At 40.9% G+C, this 26,643-nt stretch overlaps 1 protein-coding gene across 2 annotated transcripts in view; it reads right to left on the reverse strand.

Moving 5' to 3' along the window:
* GRAP2 (GRB2-related adaptor protein 2) overlaps nucleotides 1-24,869 on the reverse strand; it is a 68,917-nt gene extending 44,048 nt beyond the window's left edge. The window contains exon 1 of one of the 2 annotated variants that reach the window (XM_011369084.2): nucleotides 24,649-24,869. The gene's annotated coding sequence lies outside the window, so the exon portion shown is untranslated. Of the gene's footprint in view, nucleotides 1-2,156; nucleotides 2,368-24,648 lie in introns of those variants that run through there. The other variant, XM_011369085.2, reaches the window with a different exon arrangement.
* Between the last annotated feature and the right edge of the window lie 1,774 nt (nucleotides 24,870-26,643).

Here is a 26,643-nt window from a genome sequence, read left to right on the forward strand (position 1 = left end):
CAGGTCAAGAGCTTTGTGTGTGTTCAAGAGGTTTTATCCCTTCAGCTAAATGACATGAATCAAATACAACATTATATGCCATCTAAATGCTCAGGTCCAAAATTCCTTCTTACAGCCATATGTAATTTGTGCCATCATTATGCAGTTAGACCAGGCTCTTTACTGTCTGTTTGGCTTTATCTCATTATGGAGAATAGCAAAGAAGAACAGACAGTTCCTTTGTTCCCATCAGCTTTTATAACAAAGAACGTGTGACTCAGTAGAGAGAAGCCAGGGGCCCAGATTGCAGTGCCGTACAACCCAGGTCTCGCTGACTGCAGAACTTGAGCTGAGTTTATATGACATTGCTCTATCCCTTGGTCGGTGACTATTTCGTGTCCCCATTTCACAGCAGAAAAAATCGATGGATTAGGAGGGAGTTAACACTCACATTAGTGACTTCTTCCAATTTTCAGGCAGGGAGGATTTCAGAGGGGCCCACAGCACCCAACGCAGAAGGCTACTCAATAAATGGCAGGACTTTACTCCAACCAGCTTACAAGCAAACAGACCCAGAGGAGACAGGGCCCATTTCTCAAACAGTGAAAGAATAGATTTCTCTTTGCTATAAGGATACAAAAACCAGTGAGAGAAAATTAAGCCAGCTTGAAGGGAACAGTGGCCGTCCATCAGCCAAAGTTCCGCCAAGACAAATAACCCATTTATTAACAGAGTGAGAGAGCTCCCCTGTATTTTCACTGTAAGTGGTAATTTGTTAATGGGTAAACATGGAATGACTTCCTTTCTTCCTCAGAGATAAATGAGCTCTAGTTCTCAAAAAACAATATATTGGAAAGAGGTAGAAGACAGAAAAAAAGGTGTTTTGTCCATTACGATCCAAAAAGCAAAGGAAATACATATTTCTGGTAACTGGGTGAAGAGTTTGGCCTTGACAATATCTATCCGAGCAGCTGAAGAAGAAAACATTTAGCAGGAACAAGCCGAATAAGAACGGTCAGATGTCTCTAGGCTGAGTGACCTCAACCAATGACATTTCTCCCTTATTTATTTTGTGCATCTACACCTTCCCTTACAGCACATTATATCTGTGCGACCAATAATAAAATAGTTTTTGTCGAAGTCGAGAAGACAGCCTGAGAGCCATTTGCAGCGGTGAAGACAAATTGAAGGGAACGGGCCCCAGGGGAGGTGGTCATAGCGGATGGAAAGCGTCTTCCGCCCTCAAAGGCCAAACAAACAGAGCAGCATGCCCACGAGGAGGGCTGAGGAAAATAGCTCAAGTCAACTCAGCTCTGTAACCGCTGTTATCTAATAGTCAAGGGCAAGAGGGAAAAAGTCACATGTTTGGTAGACTGGCCCTATATTGACCGGAGTTGAAATTCAGCCGTGAGACCAGATTTGCCATTGACCTCTCCCGTAGCTTTGCGATTCGGCCATTTGTTTGAGGATAGAGAGAAGCGGCCTGCACTTTGAAATCTGTGCAGATGCTTTAACAGACCCCACTCTCCAGTCAGACAAGAACGCCACCAGATGGGACTTAGACGCCCTCCTTTTTTTAGCCGTTGAAATGTGAGAAATTCCTCCCATATCTAGTCCACTGAAGGGGACTATTTTTATCAGGGTCTTTCAACCCCAGCTCTGAGATACATCACAGATATTCCCACGAAAGTTCCATAAGTTCATAATGAGATAAACCCCATGCCAGGCACACTTGCACGCCCAGGCAGGCAGAGAGGGTGACAAGTCCGGTCATGGCACTATTCTGTGCGATAACTTTGAACTACAGGTAAAGCTAAGTAGGGGTGGCATGGTCGGCAGGGCAGGATTAAAACGTGATCAACATGGCATCTGGTTTCTCTTCTCTATTGAGCTTTTGCAGAAGCAGAACATGGGGGAAAAAAAGGGGGGGGGAGGAAGAAGCTAGGAGGAAAAATAAGGGGATACAGGGCCCCTTCTTGCAGAAACAATTCTAGTCCCGAATTCTCAGCCGTGCATTCTGCCTCACAAAGCCAATGACCATTTTGTACTGAGCGCCCGGTGAGGCACACGCCGAGTTTGATCCAGGCTGGAGCTGGGCAAGGGGTGGCAGCTTCTGTCTCAATCTTTCTGCTACCTTCATTCCCCATTTTAATCACCATAAATATATTTATACTCACTTGATATGTCAGCCAGACAATGCTCCCCTAATTGGCAGTGATCAGGGTTCCCGAATTGCTTGGGTGAACCTGCTGTCTCTCTATCAGGCAAAGCAATAAGGGGCCAGTAATGCCGTCCTCGTTAACAATTTCCAGTGGAATAAAAAGCAGTCCCCTGACTCCTGCATGGCAATGAATTTTCCTAACGGCTCCTAAAGCCAACCCTTGAGGAACTCCGACTTTCACGAATTTGCCCAGCATAGAATGCTTTTATACGTCTTCCCCACCCCCGGCTGGAGAGCACAGAAAAAAAACCATAGCCACTTCCTTCTGCTGGAGGTTCTTTTGTTCTTTTGCATTTTTTTTTTTCTTTTTTCTTTTAGAGGGCTTATGGAGCTAACTGTCATTTTTGGTTCTTGGGTCTTTGTGAATTTCAGGGACATCTGGCGCAGTTTACAGCATTTGCTAGCTCCGGTATGTGTAGTTATGTACGAAGTCTCCACTGCATGTGCATGTTAACACTCTACGTGCATAATTCATGCATGCATAATTTGGAGCTTGAGTGCATTGGTATATTTTGACATTTAAGTGTGACTACCGTGGTGCTGATTATAAGGAATTGTTCAGTAAATATGTCTGAAATGAATGAATGCACCAAGAAGGCAAGTTCATCAGATATTTAAATGCCTAGTATGTGCCATGCACTGGGCTAGATTCGACGTGTTTAATCATGCACACCCACAGTCCCGCCCTCAGGGAGCTCACAGTGAAGGGCGGGTGGCAGGCCCATCAACAGGACATCATGGAGACGTGGTGTTAGAATTCTGCGCAGGGCAGCATGGGAGCTCCAAGGAGGGGGAGCTCAGTCCATCAAGGGGAAGGGTTGAGGCCAGGGGGCATTTCCTGAAGGTAGTGAGGCCTTAAAGGGTTCCAGCCAAAGAGGACAGCACGATCAATGGCAGGACATGAGAAACAACAGGGTGTGAGCAGAGAACCAGAAGCCAGAGGGTGTTTTGAGAAAGCACGGAGGCCGCGAGTTGGCAGAAATGAAGTGGGGGCTCAGGCAGGAACTGGATCTGGGGGCAGGGGCTCTAAGAGGAAGGAGTAAAGGAAAAGAGCTTCAACTCTCTCTGTTAGGGTCAAAAACTCTTCTGGATTCCACCAGAATTTGTACACACACACTTCAAAGCAGAATTTGGAGCAGATTTGGATGCATTGCTGGGGTGCCTCAAGGAGGGCTGGTGGCGCTCTGGATCTGTCACTCATGAGCTGTGAGAACTGAGCAAGGACCGGCTTCTGCATGGGTGAGCTGTGGAGGTGGACTCCGCGGGCTCTAAGTCTCTTCCCAGCTTTTATACTGTAAGTTGCCTGGATTCTCTGAGGTCTGTGTATGGACCATTCCTGGACCTGTTCCATGTGCAAACCATGGGGCTCTAAAAAGAATGAGGTGACTTCTAAGCAGCACACACCACAGTATCACTGTCTTACAGTGAGGGGACAGTAGGCACACAGCATGGTCTGATAGAAATCTATCAGAAGTATTCACAGAAATGTACCATATGACAGAGATATCCTACTGTTCTCAGCCTAGGTCAGGGTCTCATCATCCCAATTCTGAAAAACTCTAAATTTATCGCACAGATACCAGATCGATTTAGTTTCTGTAAAGCATTTTTTTACCTCACATCCTTCTCATGAACTCCCGATGATTATACTTGACTTATAGAATCAAGCCCCAAGTCCTTAGGGAAGCACTCTTGGTCATCTCCCGTCTTTCCCCTACCTTACCTGCCACAGCCTCTGCCTCAGCCAGGTGGGGCTCCTCACAATGGTGTCCATGAATATTCCCATTGCTCTACCTGTTTTCACTCCAGACCCCCCAGTAAAGGTCCAACTAAATTTCAAGTCCATTTCCTCCAGGAATGTTGTCTGGTTGCCCCGTCCTCTTCCGAACCCTGTGTGGCACTTACTGTGTGGCACGTTCATTGGTGACGATTAAGTTCACTTTGTGGTTTGTGTCTCATCTTCCCAGCTAATCTGTAAGTCCCACAGGATAGGAACCAAGCCTCACCCTCTTGGTAATACAGCATGGTGTTCTGCTCCTGCTAAAGATTCGCCGATGATGCGTTTCCTACATTGTAGCCTCTATGAGACTATTGAGTAAAATTCATGGAAAGTGTGATTATTATCATTGTTATCATAGGGCTGTGGCCTGACGTTCTTTTTTCCTCTTCTTGGAGAAAAAGAAACTTTGGAGAAAATGGTTTGGTGCGACCATTTTGGAGTAATGAGATTATGAAACATTTCTCCCACGATTCATAAACAGTATTTTATAAGTGTTATTTTGGAGCTTAAAGTTCATCCAGGAATGAGCTATTTCACAGATCAAAACGGAGCATACGTGCAACCCACCAGGAGGAATAATCACTCTGCTAAGTTTAAATGAGAAAATGAGTGAGCACTCCAGCTTGAAAGTAGAAACGGTTTAATGTCACCTGACTAAAGAGGAACATGAGTGACTGACTTAATTTCTGTCCCCCAATGCTCAGCTTTTATTGTCTATGATCCGTAGAGCAACACATGGGATTTTTCATGAAGGCGGAACTGGCATTAAATCAATAAGGAAAATCACCATTTCTTTACTGATCCAACAGCATTTAAGGAAGCTGAGCTCTGCCAATATGTGCAACTGTGCAGAATTCGTAACTGGGCAGTCGAAACCACCATCGAAACTGGCAGCTGTGATTTTCCCAGAAGTAGAGCTTCAGGAAGAAAAATAGCTTTTCAACTTCAGTTTCATTTTTGCAAATTGGATTTGTTTATAAAAACCTGTTTTCAGTCCAAGTTTTGTTTTTCCCTTTCTTTTCTCATTAGTATAAAAAAAAATTATTAGTATAAAAAAAAAGTATTAGTATAAAAAAAAAATTTTTTTTTTTTTTTAGCCACACGGAAATTCATTCTTTTTCTCAACAAATATTAATTGATCACCTATCATGAGTCGAACACCATTTTAGGTGCTAGGGATGGAGATGTGAACAAAAGGGACAAATCCCCTGACCTCATGGAACTTGCCTTCAGGTGGGGGAGGCGACTAATAAAGAAGGGAACAAACAAGTAGGTCTCAGCTATGTCAGGTATAGATAACTGAAATAATGCTCACATCTTATTGTATTTGGAAAATTAATTTCCAGAAAAGTAAAAATTAAGACTTTTACATGAATATTCTCTTAGCTTATATATATTACACATATTAAGCAGTATTTTCAAAAGAATAACTAGTAAGGAATACATACTGCTCTTCTCATGTGACATTGACCTTCCCTACTGACTTTCAATAGGACATATGTTTTTGAGGAGCCTTTCTAGGAGAAGGATTTGTACCAACTTGTGTTTGCTCCGTTATGGCACTACAGGGCACCATGGCGCTCACTGTGGCCCATGGAGGAAAGCTGGAATTCCTTCTGGACTTTTCCTGCTCTTTACCTCCTCTTTCCCAAATTTGGCACCTCTCTCTATGGCTCTATAAACCTTATCTTTTAAGTATACTTTAAATTGACTGCCTTCTTTCCATCACCCTCTCCTTGGCATGTAGGTTTTATAATCTCTCTCCATGAGCCCAGCATCCTACGTCTCCTCCCTGGTTCTGGGCTCGAATGCCTCCAGTCTCCCCTGTTCATTGCTCGCAGAGTGATTTGTAAAACACACCCTCCCCTCCCACACCTGCAGGATGGAGCCCAAACCTCTTGGTCTGGTTGCTACAGCTCTGGCCCCAGCTGACCTGGGCAATTTTGCGTATCTCTGCATCCTTCCTAGATCCTGCACCCTGGAAGGTCCCCTGGCCATGCAACATGCAAATTCCTTCTTCTTTCCTGAATACTCTCCTCCTCCTGTCCCCCGAATCCCTGGCATCCTTTCGTATGGTTCAAAAGTCACCTTCTTTGTATAGCCTTCCCGGACCCACCAAGTAGAGCTGAATTCACCCTCCCTTCTCCCCCAGGGTTATCCTGGTACCTTCTCACTTTGAGTACAGGATCTAATGGCTGTCATTTGCAATGATTTGTTTACTTCTGTGTCTTCCAGATGTAAGCTCCTCCAAGTAAGGAGTCTTATTTGTAATCTTAAGCATAGCACATTATTGGCACAGAGTAGGCCCTCAATAAATACTCGATGAACGAAAGAATGAATGAATGAATGACCAACCTATGGTCTCTTCTGGTTTGGCTTGTGCTGAACTATGAATGTGAGAATTAAGTGAGTATGGAAATCTAACAGAATAAAATCAATCAACCAATATGGCAAATAACTCTGCTCTTATGAACAACGGATTTTAAACATTTGAGCTAATGGACTGCAGATGATAAGGAATTTCAAAATCAAACTTTCCTAGACAATATTTCTGCATGTACTAAATCTGGAGATGGTTGAGAAGTTCAAATAAATGATTAAAGCATGTAAAACAGAATGATTAAGTAATCTGGATCATTTACTACAAAAAAAGAAACTTGAAGAGGCTTCATAATGGTTTTTAATGAAAGATCATTCTCCAAGGATAGCTAAACATCGTCCCTCTGCACGTCCACAGAAGAAGAAATGAGATTGAAGTGCCACAAAGATTAAAGTTAAAAACAAAAAAGAACTTAATGGCTTCCTAACTTAGATATGTGAGCCCACGTCTAGTTACTGTTGGAAATAACATATGTCGAGGGCTTGTTCTAAAGGCTTTCCCATTTAGGTCACTGAATCGTCACAACAGACTCATGTTTTAATTCTATTATTCCCATTTCACAGGGTGATTACGTAACGTACCTGAGTTGCACAGCTGGAAAACGGTAGAGCTAAAATGTCAGCCGGGGCTGTCTGGCTCCCGAGCCTTTGCTGTTTCCTACTCTGCTCACTGCCTTTGAGGCTGACATAGATGCCAGACCTCTGTCTGGAGAAGTGGGGCCTAAAGCCAGACTCGCAACAGCAAAAAGTTCATGTGACTACTTTACAGTTAAACAAGGAAATCCTCGAAAACATTAAATGTCCTACATTGCGAGGATGACTGTTTCATGGGCCACACTACATGTGTGTGCATGTGGGCGTGCGTGCGTGCACGTGCGTGTGCGTGTGTGTGTGTGTGTGTGCAGAGACGTTAAAGCCCCATTTTTCTTTATTCTGCTGAGTTGGCCGACCAGCTGTCGTCTTTCTTACCAGACAGTAGTTGGTCTGTTTTGTTTTTGGCAGTCCGTAGACATGGTTTAAGCCTCCACATGTGTGCGTATATTAATAAGACATGACAGAAATCGAGTCAGATTTAGCTATCATGATTTTACCTTCAGATGGAATTTACTCTTGGGGCTGGAAAGCCATCATCTTCTTCCCTGTTATTTTTTCCAAGGCGACCTTGTTTAGCCTGCCTCGGGGACATGAGCGGCAGGGTCACTGTCAGCACAGAACAGGGGCAGGCAGCTTGCTGAGCAACTCGAATGCGTATGCAAAAAGAAGTCAGAGCACATCTGATCCTCAGAATAGAGAATGATCAAGCTCCGAACTGTGCTCGGGTTACAGGAGGCCTGGAGGCTGGTCCGGGAGAACCAGGGTGGCCCAACAGGAGCCCTGTGAAAAGGCTATGAATGAGTCACTAAACTTTTCAGGTTGACTGAGATGACTTCTGTTGATTTTCTTCGAATTTAGATATGTTATCAGTGTTCACACATTGGACATGACAGGAAAAGACGAGCGAACATTTTCTTGATAGCGCCTGGCCTTCGGCTGGGTGGTGATAAGATTTGGGGTAAGAGATGACTCTGTAAGAATGCGGTGGTCAGCATGTGTGGTGTGTGTCCCAACGTGTTAGGGGCCTCACAGGGGCACAACTTAGTGTCCTGCGCTGGGGGCAACTCTGTGTGATAGCAAGAGTGTTTTCTGACATTATACACAAGTTGGCCTGGGTGGATATTTACTATTTTAAGGCGTTCAGAGGCCCTGCTACTTTGTCACACTCTGAGTTCATCGTCTGAGAAAAGCACTTGCTTTCTGACATCGGGTCTCCCACGATAACCAGACAAATGGCTGGTGCCTCGGTTAAGTGTTTGGGTTCTTGCAGCTCACTTAACCTCTCTGGCCTTAGTTTTCTTCATCTTTAAAATGAACATAACAATGGCACCTCACCTTGGGGAGGGGTAAATAGATTAATACACATCAAGTGCTTGGAGCAGTTCCTGGTCTAGAGTTAGCACTAAATTCGTATTTATATTACTGCATACATTTTTGATATACAACTTCACCTCTGGAAGAGGATTGGCTCCAGGATTTGCACAAAATAGGCGCTTGGGAAATATTGGTTAAATGTTGAAGGAACTAGAAGAATGAATTTAGAGGAATATATATATAAAATACATATATATATATATATATATATACACACACACACACATATGTCATATATATGTGTATATATATGTACACACACACACACACACACACACACACACACACATATATATAGTAACCTGTTCTGATTTCTCAGTAACCTGACTGGCAAAACTGGATGTTAGACCTAATTGAGAAATATTTCCAGATAAGTGGAGTATTCCGCAATCCAACACCTCTGCAGAAAAGAAAGGAACCGAGATGCCAGTTTTGCGTGAAGACCACGAAGGGAATGGCACGAAGAGCTGAGCTGGGGAATGTCATACTTGAGGAACAGTTAGCAGGTCTGTGACTCTAAGTCAAATAAAAAGAAGTATCTAATATAATCAAAAACTTTCAAACAACAAAATATGTTATTTTCGAGTCTACGAAAATAAATATGAAAAACAGGAGTGAAATTTCTAACTTGTATCTACCTTCTATTGATTGTCTAATAATGACAGGTTCGACTTGAAATGAATCATTTAATTTAAAAAATAGAAAACGAGCAATATAATGTTTTAGGAGCTGGTATAGCATGACAAGAGTATCTTAATATTAGGTTTGAATCATATGAAATTGCCACTTCTTTTGGTAAAAAAAATTTTCAGACATTGTCAATTTCGTATGGCTCCAGTTGATATATCTAAGCTAATTGACACTTAATCAAAACACTTACATTACCTTGCCCTTTATTGCCTTTTAACTATGACTATCAAACTAAATTAGCCAATTTTATTTGTCTTAGCCTCTTTTGCCTCTCAGAGTTTGTGCACAGTAGGTGCTAAACAAATGTTTTGTTAATTGAGTAGTGTTTTCTGTTATCTTGTCTAAAAAATTAGGCCTACATTTTGTTACACTATCTAATGCTGAGATTGCCCTTAAAATACAATTAGCAAAGTGTTAGTTTTGTTTCATGTTTCATGATTTAGATAAATCCTTTCTGTTCTTTGTTTGGGCAGCGTTGGGAAGCTAATTAATACATTCTTAACATACTGTAGAGGCAAACAAGACTCTGCTTGCACACACAGCCATGACGAGAATAAATTCAGGTCAGAAATGTTTTTGCAATTAAGGAGAAATGTTATTAAAATAATGAGAAATTATTGTTTATATGACATCTCTGCACGTTAAATCACATTATAGACTTATAAATGAGGTGAATGACAAAATCGGATAAGTCTCCCAAAGGTTCCAATCGTTTAGAGACTGGGGCATCCAGAGTGCTCTGGAATGAACTACAAATGGTAACCTTGGAATCCCAGAAATGAGGAGCTTCATTATTTTTCTTATGAGGTTTCATAACAGTTGGGATTTGTCCCAGACTTAGGTACATACTGAAATAACTGAGCAGGCAGCGTGAAATAGTTTTCAATTCAGATATAAAGAGTTCTTTCTACGGTAGGAGTGATGGAGAACGTTCAAGGAGGAGCGTGAATAACCCGTGAGTTATTGCACCTCCCGGGCCTCAGTTTTCCCATGCTTTTTTAAAACTACCTCCATAGAATATTCATTCTCTATAACATCTGTTGCAAGGATAAATGGGATTATGTCTTAAAGTGCTCTGCATTTCCTGTGGGAAAAAGCTAGAGCTCTAAACTGTATTATTTTGGTTTTGGTTGACCCGGAGCTGTGACAGCAGCCACATCGTATAAGCTGAGTTCTGAGAAAACAGTTGCTTTCATTTTTCAAACAGAAGAACCACAACCCTCTCTGTGTTTGGACCTCATACAAATCAAATGTATGAGCAAGAGAGGGCTCACAAAATCATTAATTTTAACTTTTCCTACAGATGCCATGGATTTTTCTTAGAGAGTCTTTTTTCTTTTTCAGTGTGGAGCATGCTCAGTTCTGCTCGATTTGTGCTGTCTAATGAGATCCTGGCCCAAGGTGATGTGTGCTCCTACAATAATGTCTTCATGCTAATTACGTTTTAGAATAGTTAGGGCAAGAATAGTTCCAAACATACTTGAGATAATGACTAGTCGTATATCCAGAAGGTCAACAGTTCAATCAAAGAGAGAGAAAAAAAATTAACATATCTTAAGAAAGAGTTCAAGTGGTTTTGTACAAGAGCTCTCATTTAAGTCTACAAGAATACTTAAAATACTGATAGAGCTAGGTAATTCTATATTTCCCTTTTTAACTCACTAAAAGCCTCTGATTTCAGGGTGTAATGTCTGAGAACAAGAAGCATCTGGCAGGTGAAGGGGAGAAAGTGTGTCGTAAGGGAAGTTGGCTGGAGTTTGAGGTTAGGGTCTGTGCCAGGACTGCATGGCACAGAGTTCGAGAGAGGGGAGGCTGGGCCGCTGCTGGAAGAACAGAGGCGATGCTAGAGAGTTTGGCATCGGATGAGGGCTCTGGGCCAATCTTCTATTATAGTAACAACACAGCTTTAATCCATGACAACAATAAAACCCTCGCATAATTCGGTATCAAATTGCTATAAACAAAGTTACGATCTGCTCTCATCAATGCAGTTTCTATAACAGTGTCTGATTTTCCCCCCCGCCCCAACTTCTCATTTTTCTATGATTTCTCACAAGCACAAAAGAGTGGCAATTGGAAACTATACCCATTGCTTTCTGTTTTCAATGACTGAAGTTATCTTTTGTTTAGAAGTGCGTGGTATTTTAAAAATATTTATTGAGTGCTTATTATGTACTTAGCAATAGTCATATGGCTCATCAGTTCAGAGATGGTTCCTAAAAAATAGATAAAGTATTAAAATAATAAATTGGTACAAGGACTTTTTAAAAATGTGCTACAAGGTGGTACTTTTCATCCTCCAAGACACCCACATCATGCATGAGGAGTTCTTTTCAATAAAGGTGCAATGTAACTCGGCATTGTGTGAAACACAGTCTGAGAACTAATAATTTCAAGGTGTACCATATTCAGTAGATAAAATACAACTAAGCTGGGAAGCAGAGAATGACTTTTGTAATTTAAACTACAGAGAAACTTGTAGGCTGAAAATCAAGTTACAGTGGAAGTTAACTCATTAACTCTTAAATAAGATGGGGTCTTTTCATGTTCGTTTTTAAATAGAAAGCATTTAAATGTACTGAAAAGTACAGAGAAAAAGAAATAGAAGCCTCCATGTACCCACCACTCAGAGGGTTTTTATGAGTCTATTTAACAGACCCTGTTCCATTTCAGAGGGATGCAAAAGTTGTTCATGCAAGAACATGTTCATATCTGAGACCAGCCCCTGGGAATAAAACCTTTTTGTCGGGCATTTTTTGGTCCATGGAGTTCTTTTCTCTGTCCTCTGGCCACTCTGCTTTGAGCTGCTGCCCATGGAGGAAGGGGAGGGCCTGGCAGATGCCCTCAGCAGGTCACAGTCGATTCAGGGAGATCAATAGCCACATAAATAATTCCACCATAAGGCTGACATGAGCGCTGGGGAGAAAGAGATTAGTTCTGCCTGGGTTAAGAGCTGGGGAGAGGGGGTAGGTTTGGGGCTAGCCCTTGAAGGTTGGCTGGGACTTTGGAAGGTGACTATGTGGGAAATGGGGGAGCTCAAGCAAGAGTGAAGGCCTCGTTCCAGACTGGTGAGCAGACACGTCCTTGGACAGAGCGTATGTTCTCAATGAAATGGGCGTGCTTTGACTGGAAGAAATGTTGATGACCGCTAGCTTATCGATGGAGGGGTCAGTGCCTCAAATTCTCTAACTTTCTTTTCGACTGTGCTACAGAATCTTACTGAATTTTTATATATCACCCGGCTGATTTTTAAACCCTAAAATCATATAATACAGTAATAACTGCCTTTTGGAGAGCATGTTATAGTTTACAAATGGCTTTTTTATGCACATTATTACAGTCGATCCATATAATAGCTCTGTGACACCACAGACTCATTTCCACAAGCTATTTCCTTTGAAAGTAACTACTAGTTATGGAAACTACTAGCTATAGAAATCAGAACAATTTCCACTAGCAGCCTTATTGTGTTTTAAGTGCTAGCCAGGATAAAGTTAGCAATTCAGGAGAAGGGAAAGGAGAGGTCCCGAGATAGACAGACACTGAGAGTCCTGGGAAGATGAGTTGTATCTTTGGAGATGGAGAGTGATGCAGAAGAGACAGTGTATATAGCAGGAAGCAGAGGATGGAAAGAGTGGAGGGTGGTGGTCCACGACTGGGCGGGCGGTGGTACTTAGCACAGCACTGAGCACACAGCAAGCCCACAGCCAACACCTGTGTAACCACAAGTGGGGTTGGGTGTATCTCTTGAGCAGTGGCATGTGAAATACAATTCGAAAATCTAAAATGGTGGCTTTTCGAACAGAGTATGGAGTTAAAAATTTTTTTTTTTTATAACACTGAGAAGCGGAGGAGTGGTTCTAGCTCAAGGAAGGGGAGGAATGCTCGTCTCGTTTTGCACATCTGCACTCTCTCTCGTTCTGAAACATCCCCATCTATTGTAACTTTGATAAGCTATTTTCAAAGCACATACTGAAGTGGGGCACTTTTGCAAGTACTTTATAGAAGCAAAAACAACTGGCACACCATGATGGTTGTAATCTAGACAGAATAAATCTTACTGACGTTGGATGCATCAACATGTCCATTTAGGCTGCTGCAAATCAGTCTACTTTTCTACTTAGAGACATGACGTGAAACGGAATTAATCCAGTTGCAGCAAAGTAAGTGAATTCTGTTGAATAAATCCCTTTCCACGAAAAAGAACTTGGTTTTGCAGTTCATTTGAAACAAAACCCACATGGCAGAATAATGCTTCCTCTGGAACTGAGCAAATGCATTTATCCCAGTTTTATTTATAGCCAAATTCGCATCAGAACTATTCTATATGATAGTGTACTCCATTTTCCTTATATGAGGACCGTGGTGAAAATAATTGCAGGACAACCAAAATGTTACAATGGAACTTAGCCTAAGGACTCTTGCTCCGACTGGGCTATGAACTCGGCAAAGAATGACAAGTTCTTGGAGAGAGAAGAGAGAGATTAATAAAAATCACCCAAACCATACATACCATTGTATAATTTCCCTTCTTTGCTTTCCAGTACGTATTTAATAAATATATTTGGGTGGTTATTATCATAAGACAAGACTTGGAGGGGGCACAGAGAATAACAAAGGGATTAAGAGGTTGGGCAGAGACTCAAGGTGACATATGTTAATGGAATTGAGATTCTTCAGCCTAGAGGAGAGAAGCCTGGGTCTGGCAGCTGTGGAGGTAGTTTGTGCTGTTTCCCGTTACTGAATGTCAGAAAGCACACTGCGTGTGGGGTCGGTGAGAGAAGGGCTGCTCACATGCAGTGAGGGGGTTTAGGGTTAGGAATGTGGCAGAAATTTTGGCTTAGGGGGATTAGAAGGCATCAACACAGGTCCTTAAGAAATCTTTCTCTGGAAATTTTAGATTTGAAGAGCAGATAATCTTTCCGAAATGATTTAGGTGACTTGCAGTAGAGAAATAACCTGGAGGGCCTCTCAAGTTCTATTCCAGTTCTTATCCCGTGATTTTTTGGCGGCCAGTGTCAGGACCCAGACTGCTTCTTGCCCTCCTGTCTCCATAACGGGAAGCACTTGACCCCTTCCTGCAAATGAACCGTACTGCGGGCTCAACACCAAGACTTTTCTCGGTTGGGAAGGTTTTAAAGAGCTCACTCTAGCTGAGAACTCAGCTAGCTCTGTGCCAGGTCACCGCCTGCTGCTGGCCTGGCTCTGAGGTGTCCCAATTCTAGCAAGCGGGACTCTGCCTCGCTTCTAAATCCACGTCTAACTGGATTTACTGAAATCCACCGTGTACTCCTAGGCTAACACCTGAAATCCTTTCTCGTTTTCCAGGTCTAACATGATTTTTAGATCATACCTAGAATCCACTCTAGGACTGAAACTTTTCATTTCTCCAGCCCACACCTCCCCCTAGCTCATGTCCAGTCTCTGAACCGTGTTACCTAAAGCTGACTGTCTTCGTGCACAAAGCACTGGTTACTATCTGTCCTAGATGTCTCCTGTCACCTGTGGCTGGATTCTCCACTGCCTTCCCCCCAAACCCCTACCATCATCACTCAGGCCACTGCCTGTCTATTTGTTCTCTGTCTGCCCATATCATGATATGCCACGTGGCTTAATTTTCTTATGGCTTTTTGTAACGCATGTTTGCACACCTGAATCTTTCTCTACAAACCACGTACCTCTATAACAGGGCCTCTCAGCCTCAAAAAGGCATAAATGCATCTACTATTGACATTTTGGGCTGGTCGTTTTTGTCGTGGGGACCGACCTGTGCATTGTTGCGTCCTTAGCAGCTTCACTGGCCTCCGCCCACCAGATGACAGTAACACCCCCTCGCCTCAAATTGTGACAACCAAAAATGTCTTCAGGCACTGAAAAATATCCCTGGCAGGGGGAGGGTGTCAAAATCCTCTCCTGTCGAGAAGCCCTGCTCCACAAGAACCCAGAACGGGAAGAGTATTTTAAAGCCAGTTATATATACTTTGAGAAATAGCTGGATGTATATAGAATATTTAAATCTGGTAAAATTTTAACTAGCAACTCTAAATTCTTAATAAGCACCAAATGGAATTATGTAAGTTTTATATTATGACACGAGGTAGTTGGGTAAAGTGGGGTGAAATCCCTTCACCCAAGGTCAGCTCTCCGATTTTATTGTGCATAAGAATTACCGGGGGAATCTTTTTAAAGTTCAGATTCTGATTTAGTAGGTTTGAGGCAGAGTTTGAGGTTCTCATTGCTAACAGGCTCCCAGGTGCTGTCAACACTACTGGTCCTCGGGTCCCACGTGGAGTAGCAAGGCCCTAGTTCAAAATCACTGAGGATGGGTGGGGGTGGGGGTTGAATCTTAATGATTACAAGGTCATGAAAGCAATATTAAAATTTACATTAAAATGGCGGATTAGAAGAACGTGGATGTTCCCTGCACCTTTCTATAATGAAGGCAACTGCTCACAGGGATATGCTTTGCAATGTGTCATTTCTATTAGCTTGAGATTTTAAATTATATGAATTACCCATGAATTCTCTGCTTTCACCAGGAATGAAAACCTATGAACTGCTAAGCTAGTCTGGCAAGACTTGTGAAGGTTTCTAAAAGTCTGATGGAAACCTAAAATTCAAAGTCCTCGTAGTCCTTGTTTTACTCATGGAAGAGGCTTGGGTGTGAGGGTGGGATTGGGGAAGGGAAATGGAGAATCTCTTTAAAAGAGGCCTTTCAGTGAAACAGATACACCTTTACGGTGTTTACTCAAATTAGAAATAATCGTGTGCCAGAATTATACTGACATCACATGACGTTTCTACAACCCCAAATCAGATAACTCAGTTATAACTTTAAAACAGTTGCAAAAAAATGAATATTATTTACCGTAACATATCGTGATAAGGATAATCAAATCTTCCAAAAGCCTCTGAGAGCTTAGAATAAAATGTTTTTCCTCTCATATATACCACCTCTGAGTAGCTTCTACTTAGAGTTTTGCAGATATCTGACTCACTGTTGCATATCCTTGGGAAGAAAGTGGCCACATATATTTGCTCCTATTTTATTGTTAGGAAGAGTGAGGCTCACTAGTTTGTCTAAAGATGCAGATTTGTGCAGGGTTGCAAACAATTTATTGATAGAAAGGAGATAATCAAGTCCTGAGCCTTTGGAGGCCTCTTCCAGGGACCCAGCAGGAGACTAGCTCTGCTCTCTCATCAGCAAATACATACACATTCGCTCTACACACTCACTCGCTGGGAGGGAGAAACTAATAAACTAGCTCTGAAATATTTTGATAGGTCGTTACCAACAAGGTTAAACAGAAAAGGGATACATTTCTCTACATTGAAACCTCTGTGCCTCAGGACAGAATAAGGAAGATCTGGCTTCATAGTAGCGCATGAGAACTCAGGGATTTTAGTTGACCACAATTTCAGGATGTGTCGGCAGTGTGATGTGAATGCCAAAAAGGCTTATGCACTCCTGGGCCATCTTAATAGAAGTATAAGGTATACATCAAGGGAGGCAACTACTCCACGGTGTTCTGCCTTTGTCAGATGACTCCTGGAGAGCTCTGTCCCATTCAAGGCAGCATCATTTAGGAGGGGCCTTAAACCGAAGTCTGTCAGAGGTGAACACTTAAAATTAAGAAAGCATGTAAAACCACGCCAGTAGAGCAGTTAAAAGAACCGAGGATATTTACGCTCGGAAGAGAAGACTTAGGGGCGCAGCTGGAAGCCAGAGAAAGCTGATCTGGGGAAAGAGCTTGAGGTACATTCTCCAGCGGCACAAGTTTAATTTCTGGATCCCCAAGGAAAAAGAATTCACGAGGGCCTTCTTGACACCGTCGATTGCAAAATCAACAGATCTTCAGTGATAAAGACCCCGTCCGCCCTATGATTTTCTCGAAATGTGCCATTCGTGGATGCGTTTATGCCTTTTTGACTCACCTTCTCCCTCTGCCTGCAAGTGCCCCTCGCTTCGAAGTCTCGCCTGGAGCCGCTGCCTCTTATCTCCTCATCACGAGTTTTGCACTGCAGTGGCATTTGCTTTTGTTTGTCCCAGTTTCCCTAATAGCTTTTTAGTTCCTTAGGGAAAAGGACCCTATTTTGTTTTTGTTTTTATTACCCTAAATGTTCTCAGTACATCTGGGTACAGTGAATTGGAGACTGAGAGGATGTGTGCTTGATGGGAACGAAAGCTGAAGTAAAGTCAGTGACAGGTAATTTTTTTACAGCATCTACATGACGAAGCATCACAGCTTGCTCGCTTGATGATAATCACACCTAATTGACCCTTCGCTTTATAAAATAATATGAGCTGACAACATTGGCTGTGTAATAAATCTTACTCTTCCCTACAGTTTGTATTTTAAAAGTTGTGTATCCATGCTGGAGAAAAACCAAAGTTTACTATCTTAGAGCTCCATCTTCCTTAATCCAGGGTTTGGGAATTTCTCTCCAGCTAGGGGATCCTTTGACTTCACACTTTCTCCTTTTGTTTATCTGGATATTTACAGGGTACCAAGTGTCAAGTTGCAATATCACATAGTATCGGTTTGTAAAATGACTTAATAGTCTAACAATATTGGTCTAGGAGACAGAAATTCCATAAAACGGTTTTGTTTAAATAAGAAAGCACCATATTATGCATTCTGTAAATGAGGTATTGAGTATTCATATTACATCAAAGATATAAAAATGCTTTCGGGGTAACAGCGTATGTCGCTTCCTAAGTCTCCTGCGTTTCAGATTAAAGAATGGTCTTTTGTCACTCAAGGACAGAGGAATGGTTGGCGCACAATGTGTCATCCAGGCTGAGAGTAGAACACAGAACACAGGAGCTAAGTTCATGCTCCGCCACTGTCATTCCCACAGTCTAACGACCTAATGGAGCAAGGTCATGACTTCTCTGTCAGAAATTGGGTCCATCAGCCAGCCTGGAGTTCTTTTAGAAAATTCAAAGAGCAAAACGACTGAGAAATAGGGCCCCCAATTTCCTATCATCTGCTGATAATCACAAATAGAGGTTGCCACCTTCCTGGTTTGGGGGTAGCCAGCTTGTCCACGCTAACGGTATTTGGCTTGGATTCGTCCAAAAGCCAAGAGTGAGGGTGGGGGATTTCTGGTTCTGTGGCTCCATTGTTTTGACAATTGATGTTATAAAACCCTGGTTTACTGACATATGGAACATGAGAATCTTCTGCTTGTTTTAGCTTCCCAGAGAGACTCAGAATTAAATTGGGGCTATATTATGGCTTTTGTGTACTTGGCAGCATATGCTATGGACACTTTTTATAAATCTGAAACAAATGTTAATATACAAATTTGTCCTAATTATACTGACCGAAAGATTTTCCAAATACCTCCCAAAGTCAAAAGCTCAGCTATGTCTTTCTTGTCTCATGGCTTTTGCATTGAGGGCTGAAGTCTCTCTTATGAGTCTCCAACTTCCATGCACATTTCCGGGACGTTAAATAACTCTTAATAATGAAAAATCAGGTAGAAGGTTTGGGTCCTTCAAGAGGAATGACCTTTTTAGAAAAATAAGGTCTATCGGCCCAAAATAAGTCCATCAGCATTATTTATTTCCATACTGTACTCTGAAGTACCCAAAGAGGGATAGTAAAATATCGCGGTATGTCTGTCTGATGCAGAGTACAGAGCTAGAGCACAATTGCTGCAAGACAGTCAGCCCTGCAGGAAAATGAAGCTACCAGCAGAATGACACACGAGCAGCCCGCTGAAGCATTATTGATGCTTATAGTTTCTAACAAAATTTGGATATTAACAAAGGAACTCATCGTGCATTGGATGCCAGCTCTCATGACCCACAGGGAAGGGTTGAAAGGTCTTGCTATCTGTCATAGAAAAGGTCATTTCTGTTCTCAGATCCGATGGGATTAGGTAGTTTGCAACAGAACCAAAAGGGCTTCAGAAAACATGTGAGCTAACCTTTCACTTGACCAAGAAGGAAACCGAGGCCCAGAGAGGTTACGATGTCTCATTCAAAGTCATGCAGGTGGTTTCCAGCAGAGCCAGAATTCAGATTTCCAGGAGCCCCATTAAAAGCCCCTTTCATCTCCAGAATGCTGTGCCCAGACCAGTGCAGTAGAAGGAGCCCTGGGCTATAACTTACTAGCCTTGGTACTAAGTCTTGGCAGACCTTAGCAAAATCCCCTTCAGCAAGTCGCTTAAACTCTCCCATTTTGCTTTTCTCACTCTGCAACAGGAGAGGTAAAATATGTGGTCTACCTCAGAGATCACAACCAGATCCAATGAGATAATGTGGGAAAGCTCTTTTTTAAAACTTTACAAGGCTCAGGGTTAAAACAAAACAAAACAAAAACTTCAAATAAGGGAAAAATTTCCTGTCTAGGATATATGGATGGACTCTAGAGACTGAATCATTGGAAATTCTGCGTAAAGGAGTGTGTGGATGAGCGTTAGTCACATTTTCCTCCCCTGGAGAGAGTTGCTATAGCTTTCTGCAGCGTTGTAAATGTGCCTCTGACATTCCTCCCCATTCCCCAGCCTCACCATCACCGATAAGAACCTATGTGCTGTGCATATCAACGTATTTATGATCAACTTAAAGGGTTGATATAATGTATTAAAATGTGACAATTTCCTTCGATTTACTATATCATCGATATCTTCCTGCTAGCCTTACTGATTCAATAATCCATATTTTTAGAATTTAAATCTATTTGGGGAAAGGGGAGAGAATCTAACCTCACATTTTGCTTCACACGTGATAAAAATCTGTGGCCTATAAAACGATCAATGCAAATTTCAAATTACAAACCAACCCGATTTTTTCCCTACTTCTGTACTTCGCTAGTACTATTTCTTAGTTATTAAAACACCACTTTTCTTTCAAATCATATTGAATAAGAGAACTATCTACTTGTTATTTACCGAGCTCCTTCTGAGTTCTCAGCAGTTTGTTTCTAGTATTTTCCCATAAAGCATGAGACAAAAGGCACAAACCGTGAACCATTTGTAGGCTGCCACGTGAAACCTGTGGTTCTGGAAGGCTGAGAGGTGCGGAGAAAAACAAATGAAAAGTATTCCTCATGACCAATTGATCAATTAGTCTGCTTTTCATCCAAAAAAAAAAAAAAAAAAAAAAAACCAGAAAAAGCAGAACCAATTTAGCAGTGACTGTGTTAGCAGTGCATAAAAACATTATTAATGTTGGATTTTTTTTTCTCATTTATTTTTACTTCTCTTTAGAAAAATTACACTTGAGAGCTTTCTGTAATGGCAATTGAAGGAGCAAGCAAGACAGCACTGGAACCCTCTTGCAATGCTAATGAAGGGGTTGGGACTAATACCCAGCTTGGAAGGCCTTTTCTGTATAGTTATGCTTCAAAAGCTATAGACCGACTTACAGAGGGTCTTGAGTGTATGAGATGACCAACCAGAAAAGTTACCTTCTAACAAGACTCATCCATCGTCCCGTGAAGAAATCCAGAGTGGTCTTCTTAAAGCTGACAATGGCCTTACCCTCGTGTTTCAGTAGTAAAATCTTATATAGCACGGGAATGTGAAAAATCAAAGGATTTTCCCCCCCTTGACTATATCAAAATATCATCTGTTCTCCAAGGCTCCGAGGTCTCCTAATTCCCCTCTTGTATTATTCCTTTAAGTTTTTTCCTTCCTATTTCTTCATAGTTCTACATTTTTCAGTTCCTAGTATTATCTTGTATGTTTCAAGTTTCTTATCCAGAGCCTTGAGCTATGTAAATGCAATAAGTATATGCTTACACAGTACTATTATTCAGATGAACAAAACCACAAATATATTTTGGTAGCGACAGTCTCAGATTTTCGATAACTTAAAACCTGGGTGGCGGTGGTGGTAGGGGTGGGGGAGGGTCCTGTCACTGATTTCCATTGAATTTCATTTGCGTCACTTCTCATTACATGTGTCAACCTTCAGAGAGAATGTTCTGGAATCAGACTGCTTTGGATCAGATCCCGGCTCTCCCATATACTAGTGAAGCGAACTTGAGCAAGTTCCTCCACTTCTCTGAACCTCAGTTTCCTCGCTCGAGAAAGGATAATATTAGCGCTTACTTTATTGTGCCGTTAGGAGAAGCAAGTGAGTTAATGCCTGCAAAGTGTCGAACAGTGCTTGACAAATGACAGACACTGTTTTAGGAGCTTTATATATATAAATTATTTAATCTTCAAAACAATACGATAAGATAGGTGCCATTATTATTCTCATTTTATACCTTATGAAACTAAGGCACAGAAAGACTAAGTAACTTGTCCCAGGTGGCCCAGTTTGTAACTGGAGGATTGGCCTCAAATCTAGACTATCTATCTAGTTCCGTAGCAACCACTCAGTAAATGTTATTTGTTATTGCTGCTGTTGTTGTTATTATTACTTGGACTTATACACCCAATAAATATCTGCTGTTGCTTCTGATAATGATGAATTCGTATGTTTAACCCTTCTTTAAAGTGTGCTAAAATGTATATGACCTCCAATGGAATAGTCGGTTTAGGCAAAGATTATCACCTAACGCCTCTGGTGAAGTTTGCTGGGAAATAGACTGTTACCACAGTGCCAAAGTGTCACCTACTCAGATTACTTGTTAATTGCAAAGGAGAAAAAAGTTCCTTTGTAACAGAGAGATCCTTGGAGTGAGATCTCTACCTTGAGCCACCATTAAACTGAACACCACAAAGAGAGGGACAATCTGGCATTACGTGCCTCCCGATGAGCTGCAAGATGGAGCACCTTGTCAAAAAATGCTCAATCTAAAGCTAATCAGTGCTTTAGTTCTGACTTGGAGTTTACAGGAAATACAGGAGGTAAAAGAACAAATTAAATGATACCATAAAGCAACAACAAATCCAGGACAAGAAACATTCTATAAAATAACTGGCCTAACCCTTAAAAAAATTTGATGTAGAATAAAAAGACATAAAACCCACATGTGAAATTGTGCTTTTCTTTTTAAAAATTAGATCCAGTTTCTTGCTTTCTTTTTTTTTTTTTTTAAGGTATGGAAGATGTTTGGGGGACAAATGGCAAAAGTTAGATATGGCCTAGATATTAGATGATATTTTAAAAAATCACTCTTTATCTTCTTAGGTATAATGATGGTATGGTGGTTTATATAGGAGAATATCCTTATCCTTAGATATGTACTGAATTATTTAAGGGTGAAGTGCCATTTTATCTATAACTTACCAGTAGTTCAGAAATAAACACATACAAATGGAATGAATATAGCAAAAAAGTTCACAACCGTTGAATATAGGAGGTGAGTATAAAGATATTCATTGAACTAACATTTCAACTCTATTTTGAACATTTTCTTCACTTTCTTCATAAGGTACATGCTTACATCTTCTTTGGAGAATAGGTAAGACCTTTATTTCATGTACTTAGTTCCTTTTAATTCTTAAATATGTTGCCTATGAAAGGGTATTTAAAAAGAAAACTGAATTCGCCTTGGCTTTAACTTATTGAAAGCTAGTATTAACGTTGTCGAAGAGAACTCAGTGACTAGCACAGGGCCCAACACATAGTAAATGTTTGATAAATGTTAGTAAATGTTTATTTATATACTATACTTTCCTGAGAATTGTAAAGTGGCCAAAAGAAAGGAAGAAAGGAAGGAAAGAAGGAAGGAAGGAAGAAAGGAAGGAAGGAAGGAAGAAACATGAAGCTATGTTTTTTGTTTGTTTGTTTGTTTTATGGATCAATATGCTGGCCAAATACTTGAGGTGGACAAAATGGGGGCCAATGGACCCTATTCTTTGATTTAAATAATTTAGGTCACAAAGATTCTTGACCAAGTTCTGAGTTTGTTTTATGAGGGCACAGAGAATTTGTCCCTAGGATTAATTCAGCAGCAACCGTTACTTGTTTAAGAAATCCTGATGGAATCACACTTAATGACACAGTTTTGAATAACTGCAGACTTTTCTTGATCCAGGAAAAGAGCCAAGTTCTGCTCAAGTTTAGGAACGAACCCTCCAAATCACCAAATATGTGGAAAGTAGGGTCATTTTCAGCTTTTCCAGAAGGCCATGGTTCTAAAAAAGATTACTCCAGGCAGTGAGATATACTTTGAATAAGAGGTAGGGATAAAATGATCAAAATTCAAAGAAATAATTACTAATGATATCATTTTGCATTTTTATAGTGCCTTTTTCCTAAGGCATTTCATATTTATGTTAATTCATTTATTCTTAAATATACCTAAAAGGGATATTTTTAAAAAGAGGGGATTTTCATCAGGGCCTAAGATGTAGAAGATATTCAAAAGGATATTATATTAACGATAGAGATATTTCTTTGTATTGAACAAATCGATCACCTCTTTTTCCTCTGCTTCAGTAAAGTCATTTGAAAAAATAAAATCTATTACAATTTAAGAAGAATAAGATTCCAGTTTACTACATGGGAGACACGCCTAGTTCCATCTCAAAAGGTAATTTTATTAAACGATATAGAGCTGTCTCTCTACAAAACCAAAAAAGTTCTCAAAAAGAGTACAGATCAGAATTTTAAAACTTGGAATTTAGATGCACTTAGATGTTTCTCTATTTACATAGTGTTCTTTATTCAGTAACGGATCCTTTTGTAAAGAGAATCACTTTAAAATTATTTTGTAAGTGTGAAGTTTTATAAACAATGCTGGTTGCTAAAGCAGAATATACGTATTCTATATGTTCTTTCTGAAACCAAAATTAGGGGAAAAAAATAAAAAGGGACCCACCAGAGAACTAAGCAGTCTACGATAAACAGAGTTGTATGGAACGACAGCCTGAGGTCTCCCATTCTCAGATGGCATAACTCAAGCACATGTGATCTTTTCCACTCGAGTTTTAGATCGTAAACATTTTCCCTCCTCTTAATTTATCTGGGGATGTATATTTTCAGTACTGTGCAAATCAAGTTGCATATACATTATTAACAAGGCCTAATTCCAGGTATGTGAATACAGTCTTTTAAAGTCAAAATCCTTGGTGGGTGTATTCAGCCCTCGCGTTCAGGAACCAGTGGGGCACAGAGCATGAGGGAGTTGTCTTAAGACTCGATGCCTGAACTGAAGACAGTCTTAGGGCTATGGCATTAACTTGAATAGAGAGACAAAGAGAGACAATACCCTCTCACAATCCATTTCAACGTAAAGTTTTCCTTTTTGGTGAAGGAATCCAACTGGTGTTCTTTGTAAAGGTAACATAAATACCAACAGAAGCAGAAATGAGCATCAAGAGAAACTCTGACCTCAGAGCACGAGTATTCATTCATTGCTGCTCAGCCCTTCATCCCCGCTCCTAGCATGAATTAAACGCTGACTGTGATGAAGTGGAATTTCACTTCTATAATCCCAGGGGCTAAAGTTTCTCCTTGAGAGAGATCAGAAGCCAGTGAATGGAGTTTTTTGTGTAATGGACTGGATTCATTTGCTAGAAGTCAAATCCTATCACCACAAACATTGCTACAGCAGAAGATTTAGAGACTTTAGTTGATGGACCAAAATATTAAAAGCAATATTTGGAGAGCCCATGGGATTAATTTTAATTATATTTGACTCATAGAGAGCATTCTGCACTTTATAAGACTTAAAGATCTCTAGAGTATATAGACCGATGTTGCATGATGACATACCTTTTAGAAGAGAAGAGGCTGAGTCTACGTCTTGGCTTTGACACTGAGTTGGTAGAATCCTCTCTTGCAAGAAGGAAATTGAATTCACATCCAAATTACTGCATTTCAGAGTACAGATCCACCCTGTACTGTCTTCCAAGAGGGTACACGCTCACAGATCCACTAAGAGTGCCTCCTCCTCCCTACTTCTTACTCCCTCCTCCAAACTACCCCCTAGTCAGCCCTGCAGTCTAGGCAAACCACACAGGAACTAGCAGATATGGGGCTTTAGAGAGTTGGGCGTGAGCCTTAGATTATGTGGTTTTGTTTTCTTGCTACCAGAGTTGAACTAAGATGCAGGAGGTTCACTGAAACACTTTTGCTTCTTTATGCTTGGTTTCAGTTTTAACAATTCCCCCCCGAACGATTATGTTCTCATAAGAAAATTTCTAATCCTAGAGATGATCCATTGGCATGCTGCTGCTGGTCTTAAGGAAAACTCTCATTTACTCTTTTTATATCCATGCAACCAGAGAAATATTAGGAATTCTTAGGAGCACTTACTTAATACCATCCTGGATCACTCGCAATATTAAAATCCAAGAGAAAATGCTTTCTGAGTGCACTCAGCCTATAATATTACTCTTAGCTCATACATTACCCTTAATAAAAAGAAGGAGGAAGAGGAGGAGGAAGAGAAGGAAGACTGAGCCAGTTTCCTTTGATTTCTGGGATTCACTTTCTCTTGAGTTGGTTAGACTAAAGTATTTCTGGGATTTTAAGATTTTCAACTGGCCTAAAGTTTCTGTCACCTTCACCTTTCTTAGTTCTGACCTTCAAATTTATAACTCACCCTCCCCTTTAAGTTCCTATACCAAGTGCAACTTGTGAAGGCCTCTTCCTCTCTCTTTGCTCTTGTTAGAAAATGGATTGCAACGTTGCATCTTTTGCACAAAATTAGACACGTTGCTACCTGCTAAGTGGCCCCATTTAGAGTTTGGGGACCAGACCGAAGATAAAGAGGGAAATGTTGGTTCACAGGATGTTCCTAGCATTAATCTCTTGAAATCTGAGATGAAAGGTATCTTATAAGGTTCAATTTGGGTTTCTAAAATTTAAACTTATTCTATATTGCTAAAAGGTATCTTTTTCTATCTCTTTTCCCCTATATACTTAAATCTTTTTTTAAATTTTTCCTTGTTTACAGTTACTCAATATTTTTATTGAAATAGAAAGAAAAATTTGATGTAGAATCAACAGAGCGCCTTGGTCATAGTAGGTGCTCAGAAAATATCTGTCGACTGAAATGAAGGAAGTAATTTGCTACTCCTAACTCTTAACGAAGGACTGCCTTGTTACTAATGCTAGTTTGTTGAATTTTCTTAAATTCAAGTTGCGTCTGAACAGGATCCCCATTATTTCCACATATTATAAAGATAGGATTTTCAAGATAACAAAATGTTACCGATTTCAAAATAATGACAAGACAAGGTTGGTCTCAGTGTTCTTTAGTCTTCATGGTTTAAGGACCTGGATCATCATTACACCCAACAGCTTCATTGCCAGTTTTCAAACACACAGTCCTTATCCTAAGTCAGTGGTTTTGAACTGACTAAACACTGAACACTGAGTCCCTAAACTTCACAGCTGGGGCGTGGGAAGAAAGAGGAAAAAAGTTGAATAGTGCTCTAGAGGAAGTATTATGGTGTTTTCAGCTCATACCCTAATAAGGAAGCTACTTTTCCATAGGGTACTGCCTGCCCCCCAGGGAGTAGAATCTAACTCCTCCCTTTTCAAGTGGCGGGCAGAGTGCAGAACAGGAAAATCTCAAAGAGAAGTTATTTCAGTAGTTAAGTAATCATCGGCAGATGTGTTACAGAGCCTATTGGGAGGGAAGCAAGGCCATTTCAGTGGTTTATTTCATGCCAAGTCTCTAAGTGAACAAGTGCAAAAGCAGAACTCAAGAATAAGGACCATAATGTGAGAATGCCAACATTTCAGCCCTCACCTTCATGG

The sequence above is a fragment of the Pteropus vampyrus genome, unplaced genomic scaffold, assembly GCF_000151845.1.
Source record: "Pteropus vampyrus isolate Shadow unplaced genomic scaffold, Pvam_2.0 Scaffold145, whole genome shotgun sequence".
NCBI classification, from domain to species: domain Eukaryota; kingdom Metazoa; phylum Chordata; class Mammalia; order Chiroptera; family Pteropodidae; genus Pteropus; species Pteropus vampyrus.